Below are 8,987 nucleotides of genomic sequence, written 5' to 3' on the forward strand. Positions count from 1 at the left end.
GTTGAGATAATCACTTGTATCTCCTCTGAAATGCATCATTCGAGGTATTTTCATGTCTGCTTCACTGAAAAAGTATACAAGCAACCATGAATTATTTGTAAGCAAATGTTTGTCATATGGCAAGATTTTCTTCCTAGTACAACAGTATTTTCTAGGTTCACCTTTCTTAAGCTGATAATGTATGATACTACTTGCTTCTCCTTGTTTTATTTCATCATAATGGCACATCTGACTGCTATTCTCCTGTGCAGATAATTTATGCACTATGCAATAATTTATCATTTCAAAACTTATTTCTTTATTTTCATGTGCTGTATTTGTCACTTCCACTTTTTTGGCTTCATCTGATGTAACAAAATGAAAGAACATTTCTTTAATTATAGGCTTTGTTGAATAAGACACTACTTTACCACTTGTTTTGGGACTGCTAGATACTAACAAAAGATGTATACAATTTTGGTTTTGAGAGTTTACAAAATTCTGAAGGTCAACCAGTTTTAATTTTTTGTCATTTCTATAACACAGTAGCTGTCTGTTTGGCGTCTGGTTTTCACAAACTATCAATTCTAAGTCATCATTTGCAATAAAAAAGTAGCTAAAACATGGCACAACAGGTTGTTCATCTTCATTACATTCTTTTTCAGTGATATGATCCTCAGGGCACAATTTTCTGCTGTCCATCACAATTTTACTGTTTGAGATTTCCTTATACCTGTCAAATAATGGTTTCAGTGACTCAGAGACATCCTGGAAATAAAATGGGTACAAGAACAAGTTTCCACTATTGATATTTATATTTGTTCCTGGTGCTTTTGTGTGTGAATGTTCAGAAAATGCATAAGATCTCTGAAGTAGTGTCCTTCCTAATATTGCTTCAGCAAACTGCTGGCAAAAGAATGAAAACTTTCAATATGATAGTGAACTTTCATTCTCACTGAAAACCATCTTGTAAAAGATTGCTTCACACAAATCTACATTATGATGAGACTGTGAAGAAATTTCTGACTTTCTGTCAATCAATTTAACTGAATTATCTGTTTCTATAAAATTATTAGTAACCTTGGTTTTTGATTCATCTATTGTTGCACAATTCTGATGGAATTTCTCACAATTTTCTAAACATAGAGGGTCAGCTCTAGATGCCTTCATGTTTTGGGAGGGAAGTATCTCGGAACTGACTTTGTATGTAAAATCCATTTCTGAATAAGACTTTGAAAACCTTAAATCATGTTGCCATGTTGTGACTTCACTTTGCCCAGCAAAGGTTGCGGCATATGGGGTTGACTGAGAATGTTCAAAACTAAGACTAATGGGCGTTGTTTTATGTATTTGACCTTCATTGGGCAAATTTCTTTTGGCCTCATGATAAATATCACTACTAGACCATTCTGACTTCAGAACCGTGTGTTCATCAAAAATATTATTACCTGTACAACACTGGGTCTTATGAAAACTGGAAGCTTCAGATACTGATTTTTCTCTTGTCTCTTTCCCAGTGCACAGCAGTGATTCTGACTGGTAGCAGATAGGTACACCTACTGTAACTTTCTCTTTTGTGACCTCTTTTGACAATGTTGAATTAGTGCTATTGCCAGAATTGTAACTAAAGTTGGGAAGAATGGATTCATTGACAACTGCTACATCTTCAGAACATTGGCTGAATAAAGAAGAAAGGTTGCAAATATTTTCTTGGTTTTTGGCGTTTTCTTCACTATTTACAGTCACAGAGTCAATTACTTTATAAGCTGTAGAGGTATTGGGGTCATTTGACTCAGTTCCTGAGTGTTTCTCTTGTGTGTAAGTCCCAGGTTTATCAGTTGAAGGATATGCTAACTGGTTAGCAATGAATGTTTCCTCCAAATACTGTGTAGGGTTCTTGGATGAAGTGTCATAATGCCCAGAGGTTTTAGTCATCAAGTTACAAGAATCCAAAGTGGGGTTACATGCTAAAGAAATAAATTTTCCTGGTTGAAAACTTGGCTTATGTTTCAATCTAAGATGCTCATTTGATTCAGGTTTCACTTTTACTGCACACCATGTGCTTTTTTGCGGCTGTAGATCTTGTACAGGAATCATGCAGTTTTCACTGTGTCTAGCAGGAACCAATGATGTCTGAGAATTAGTAGCATGACCAATGTTCATCAGGGCAGGGTTTGCAGATTTGTAATCTGCTGAAGAATCACAATTCCCATTCAGTAAGTTGTCATGACTCAGAACATCTTTTTCATAATTTGCAGGTGATGATCTGCTATAACAAAAAGGATGCGTTGACATTGCCTCTGTAGAGTGGAGAGATGCAATAGGGATGTTTTCACTTATGCAGACATCTTTCCCTCTGGAATCCACTGTGTTGATGCAAACTGTCTGTTGAGTATCAGTGGTAACTCCCTGTTGACAACATTTAATTATTCCAATAACATTACCATAAATACTACAGTGTTTGTAAATGAGGCAGTAACAAATTTTAATTAGCATCTATCACTACCTAGGGAAAACTATCTCAATATTCATTGATTTAATGACCAGAAATTAAACTGAACTGATTCTATACAGGATGAACATTAATAGATTAGATTAGATTAGATTTACTTTCATTCCAATTGATCCATTGTGAGGAGATCCCCCAGGACACAGAACATGTCAGAAAACAACAACACATGACAAATATTTACAACTAAAACGAATAAGCTAATGTACCATTCCACAGGTCCCATGTGGAATAATCATCATTTTTTAATGAACACTATATGAAAGAGTCATTTTACAAATACTAATGCACTGAATTTAAAATAAAAAAGTTTATTTATTTATTTATAAGGTAACAAACATATAACACAACTACTATAATATTTATTTACATCTGAACCCACCAACAAGCAACAGTACCTCCATTAGGACAGCTGCCAACCCTCTCCCTTAAAACCCACATCCTTTCGTCTTTCCCTCTCCTTCCCTCTTTCCTGAAGAAGCAACCGTCGGTTGCAAAAGCTAAAAAATTTGTGTGTGTGTTTGTGTTTTATTTATTGTGCCTGTCTACTGGCGCTTTCCCACTTGGTAAGTCTTGGAATCTTTGTTTTTAATATATTTTCCCATATGGAAGTTTCTTTCATTTTATTTTATATACAAAGATGATGTAACTTACCAAACGAAAACGTTGGTATGTTGATAGACACACAAACAAACACAAACACACACACAAATTTCAAGCTTTCGCAACCCACAGTTGCTTCATCAGAAAAGAGGTAAGGAGAGGGAAAGACGAAAGGATGTGGGTTTTAAGGGAGAGGGTAAGGAGTCATTCCAATCCTGGGAGCAGAAAGACTTACCTTAGGGGAAAAAAGGACAGGTATACACTCGCCACACACACATATCCATCTGCACATATACAGACACAAGCATTTGTAAAAGCCTTTACAAATGACTCTTTACCCTCTCCCTTAAAACCCACATCCTTTCGTCTTTCCCTCTCCTTCCCTCTTTTCTGATGAAGCACTCTTGGGTTTTGAAAGCTTGAAATTTGTGTGTGTGTTTGTGTTTGTTATTGTCTCTATCAACATACCAACACTTTCGTTGAACACATTACTGCACTGAAATTGTGCAGAAGTTATATTACACACACAAATCAGTTGGTTTTACTGAGAAATTCATCAATGGAGTAGAAGGAGTTGGCCAGCAATAAATCTTTTAGGCTTCTCTTAAACTGAATTTCATTGGTTATTAAGCTTTTTATGGTTGCTGGCAAGTTATTGAAAATGTGTGTTCCTGAATAATGCTCACCTTTTTGCACGAGACTAAGTGACTTTAAATCCTTGTGAAGACTATTCTTATTTCTAGTACTAATTCCACGAATTGAGCTGTTGGTTTGAAAGAGTGATATATTTTTAATTACAAATTTCATTAAGGAATAAATATACTGGGAAGCAGCGGTTAGTATCCCTAGTTCCCAAAAATAGGCTTCTGCAGGATGTTCTTGAGTTCACACCATATATAACTCTTACTGCAAGTTTTTGTGCCTGGAAAACTTTAGCTTGGCTTATTTCTGCTGGGGTAATGAGGGTTGAATTACTTGAAATGTCTGGTCTGAGGTATTTCATAGCAGCATTTACCTAACCTGACAATCCCATCTTTTTAGTAACAGTTATAAAACTATACACATCTGTCACCAACGTATCATTTACGCTTAATGCTATTTGTTCCTCTTCACGCCTGGTTCCACCGGTCTCCTTCTTCACTATATCCCATATTGTCTTTATTTTGTTACCTGATATGACTATCTTATCCTTGTAATATATTTGCTTTGATGTCTGTATTACAGTCTTTAATATTTTGCAGTATTTCTTGTATGTGTTATAGCATCAACATCGGAACTGTCTTGAATTGACATATACAGTTTCCTTTCTGTTTTACAAGATACCCCTATTCCTTAAGTAATCCATGGCTTCTTTGTAGACTTTGCTCTAACCTTGGTAAATTTTGGGGGAAAACAGTATTCTAATAAGGTAAGCACTTTATTGGCAAAAGTGTTATATTTTTCATTCATGCCATGAGCACTGTACACACCAGTCCAGTGAATGTCTCTGATGAGTGTCCTAAAATAATCAATTTTTGGCTTATTGTTTGCCCTCTTGAGCTCAGATTTAACAGATATTATATCCTGTTCAGTATTAACATTTAACAGCAGGAACTGCATTAACATCTTTTATTAACCTGACACGTTCCACATCATTACAAAGTGTCGTATTCATGATCTATGGAACAAGTATTAATCTAATCTAATCTAATCTGTCATGGTCTGAGAGGCCATTGACTATTGGTTTTGTAATATAATTTTGTTCATTGGACTTTTCTATAAAGATATTATCAATGGCTGTTTGTGAGCAATTGGCTACCCTAGTGGGGAACTTTACAGTGGGAATTAAGTTGAATGATAGTGTTACTAACTCAAATAAGCTCTTATTGGGAGAGTCTTTAAGGAAATCACATTGAAATCACCGCCAACCACTATTTCTTTGTTTTTGGTCATTAAATGGGCCAGTACAGCTTCAAGGTGGTTTACGAACAGATTAAAGTTACCTGCAGGTGCTCGATATACACTTAACATTATGAAGGATTTTTTGCGAAATTCTATGAATGTCTATGTTCTTAAATTTATGACACTTCCTGATGAATGTGGCAACTCCTCCTTTCTCCATTTCTGTCATACTTAAAAGTTCTATACCAGTGGTCAAATGATGTTCAGAGAGGCAGATTATGTCAGCTCAGTTTGAAGAGTCTAATTCATCTATGCAGATAGTTAATTCATTAATTTTATTTCTCAGTCCTCAAATATTTTGATGCAATAAAGATAACTGACATTTCACATTGACTGAATTAAAATTGGGTAGAGTTAAAATATCTGCTGACTGTTGAAAATTCTTAACCAATAGCTGTTTATGCTGATGTAATAAGCTAGGATTATGTTTTTTGGTTTCTTTTTCAAACTGAAGGTTTGTCTGATTTCTAACCTCTCTTAAAATTTGGTTTCTTTCTGTCCTCCCTACGCTAAAAAAAGGGTCTTTTCTGAACCCTATAACTCATGACAGTGCCTTCCCCCCTTTAACTTTCCTGCTATTTTCCCAGCCAATTTACCCTTCCCCTTCCTGTTGAGGTGAAGGCCATGCCTAATATAATCCCACCTATTGAGAGAATGAACAGGAACCACACCAATATGTGACCCTGCACCCGACAAAAGCTTCTGTTCCAGCTGCAAATTAACTCTCTTGATAGAAGAGTTGAAATCAGGTCGGTCATCACGCCCAACAACAGATACAAACTCAACACTAGTATGCTTCAATGCTGATGCTGTCTTTGCCAGGTCACACTCTATACTGTACCCAGGATCTCTGTCAATACTGTTACTGCCCCACCAACTATAACCACGGTATCTTCCTTAGCAAAATCTTTGCAAAGTGATCCTAAATCGTCTGTCACCTGCTCCAGACCAGAACTAGGTTTAAAAAAATTGGTGACCTGGTATTCTGATCCTAGTTCATACTGCAAAAGTTGGCCAACACCTCTTTCTTGGGAACTACCTAACAACAACACTTTCTTTCTTTTTACCAAACCAACAAACTGCAGGGATGGATCCCTCACTGGAAACGGAGGGAAAAAGTCCCTTGAACATGTGTGCAGAAATGCATTGTTGCCACAGTAGATAGCGCTGATGAATGACAGTTCCTCTGACCAAGTTTTGTGTGTTCCTTGTGTGTTGCAGGCTGTGCAATTGATGCAGCATACCGTAAACAGCAGAACGGTCCAGTATTCATGTCAGGAACAAGCCGAGTAAGTGTTCGTGTACCACCAAGCAGATGGAAATGTTTGAGAGGCAGCACAGCTATACCAAAACAAGTATCCTCACAGACAGCAACCTCATCCCACAATTTTTCAAGCCCTTTTTGGTTATTTGTATGATCATGGGTCCTTCCAAACAGATGAACATGCAGGGAGGCAGTGGACTGTGTGTACACCAGATTTAGAGAGACCAGGTACTTCTGGATATTGTGGCAAACCCTAATACAAGCTCCAGGCAAGGGCCCACCAATCTGATAGGAGTCAAAGTACAATTATGTGTATCCTGCACAACAAGTGCCGCTACCCCTATCACCTGCAATCCCATGAAGGCCACTTTAAACAACTTTTATGAAGTGGATGTGATGCAACTCTGTACTGTGTTCTGAGGTGATCTGTTGTCATTGCATGCACACTGTCAATTCTGGGACACATGTTCATAGGAACTGTTTTACTCAATTTACAGTCACAAATCCTCCCCTGCAGCTTGTCAGTTTATTAATGTTCACCCTATACAATATTATTATCATAATAAATGAGCTTAGTTTATTACATTGTAGTAACTGCATGTCATGATGTATCTTAAATTATTAGCGCTAATTATACAAACTGCCTGTGCTTAAACAACATTGTATGATAATATGTTACAATAAAACTCAAAAATTAATCAGCCAGATTAAAGCCAGTGTCATGAAATGAATAGATTCAGTGAGTTTGAAATCAATGAAACACAATGGCATGAACTGATATCAGTGAAATTCATTCAGAAATGCTGAACATGCAAAGTAATGAATATGTTGTAGTGGAATGTTAAACACTAGTCTTCTCCTGTTTTTTTAAACTGTGCCAGACTGAGGTGCCAATCTATAATTTCTTGCTTATTGTGAACAATCACCTTAAACAATTAGGCCTTGGTGCACTGAAAAATAGAAGAATAACACAAGTGTTGAAGAATGTTTGGGTCATTCCAAAACGCATGTTCAGACAGTGTAATAGTTACAGCAACATGCAATAACTAATGCAATGTAATTGTAATGTAATTAATGCAGATGAATAGGAAAAAGTATCCCGTAATGTCTGAATACTCCATTAGTAGTGTAGCACTTGACACAGTCACATTGATTAAATATTTGGGCATAGCATTACAGAGTTAATATGAAGTGGGACAAGTATGTAATGGCAGTTGTGGGGAAAACAGATAGTCGTCTTCGGTTCATTGGTAGAATTTTGGGAAGATGTGGTTCATCTGTAAAGGAAACCGCTTATAAAACACTAATATGACCTATTCCTGAGTACTGCCCAAGTGATTGGGATCCCTAACAGGTCAGATTGAGGGAGGACATAGAAGCAATTCAGAGGAGGACTGCTAGACTTGTTACTGGTAGGTTTGATCATCATGCGAGTCTACAGAAATGCTTCAGGAACTCGGGTGGGAGTCTCTAGAGGAAAGGAGGCATTCTTTTCGTGAATCGCTACTGAGGAAATTTAGAGAACCAGCATTTGAGGCTGACTGCAATACAATTTTAACTCCGCCAACTTACACTTTGTGGAAAGACCACAAAGATAAGATAAGAGAGATTAGGGTTCGTACAGAGGCGTATAGGCAGTCATTTTTGCCTTGTTCTGTTTGGGAGTGGAACAGGGAGAGAAGATGCTAGTTGTGGTACGAGGTACCCTTTGCCATGCACCGTATGGTGGATTGTGGAGTATGTATGTAGATGTAGATGTAGATGTAGAACATCTCACAATGAGGAATAGATGTGGGTTTAAATTTCAGGCTCTTCTAAATTGTAATTTATTATGATACACAGAACACAGAGGGCTACAAATAAAGTGTAAGAAATATCTGATAGGAGCCAAATCATAATGAAAAATGAACTGGATGACTTAACCAAATGGAAGTACACTACTTAATAAACTATTGGAAAGGATGTCACCAAAAAATGCTTTGTAATTTGAAGGAACACAAGAAATGAAATAGTTTTGATTCTGAATATAAAGTGTCATAGAAGAGCTAGTGAAATCTTGAAAATCAAGACTCAGTATTGAAGTTCTACACCTTCTACAGTAACAAAAGGAAAAATAGAGGAACATGTGTGGAAAGCTAGCAAAAAGGCAAGAAATCTTAGCAGGAAATTTTATGATAATGGAGGCTGTATCAGACACGTTACTGACTAGAATGAGATTTTCACTCTGCAGCGGAGTGTGTGCTGATATGAAACTTCCTGGCAGATTAAAACTGTGCGCCCGACCGAGACTCGAACTCGGGACCTTTGCCTTTCGCGGGCAAGTGCTCTACCAACTGAGCTACCGAAGCATGACTCACGACCGGTACTCACAGCTTTACTTCTGCCAGTATCCGTCTCCTACCTTCCAAACTTTACAGAAGCTCTTCTGCGAAACATGCAGAACTAGCACTCCTGAAAGAAAGGATACTGTGGAGACATGGCTTAGCCACAGCCTGGGGGATGTTTCCAGAATGAGATTTTCACTCTGTAGCGGAGTGTGCGCTGATATGAACGGATACTGGTAGAAGTAAAGCTGTGAGTAGCGGTCGTGAGTCGTGCTTCGGTAGCTCTGGTGGTAGAGCACTTGCCCGCGAAAGGCAAAGGTCCCGAGTTCGAGTCTCGGTCGGGCACACAGTTTTAATCTGCCAGGAA

General features: G+C 37.6%; 1 non-coding gene across 1 annotated transcript; it reads right to left on the minus strand.

Moving 5' to 3' along the window:
* Positions 1-8,569: 8,569 nt before the first annotated feature.
* Positions 8,570-8,644, minus strand: Trnas-cga (transfer RNA serine (anticodon CGA)). Its single transcript has one exon. It is a non-coding gene; the product is annotated as a tRNA-Ser (tRNA).
* Positions 8,645-8,987: the final 343 nt, after the last annotated feature.

This window comes from Schistocerca gregaria, chromosome 3 (assembly GCF_023897955.1).
Source record: "Schistocerca gregaria isolate iqSchGreg1 chromosome 3, iqSchGreg1.2, whole genome shotgun sequence".
Classification (NCBI taxonomy): Eukaryota; Metazoa; Arthropoda; class Insecta; order Orthoptera; family Acrididae; genus Schistocerca; species Schistocerca gregaria.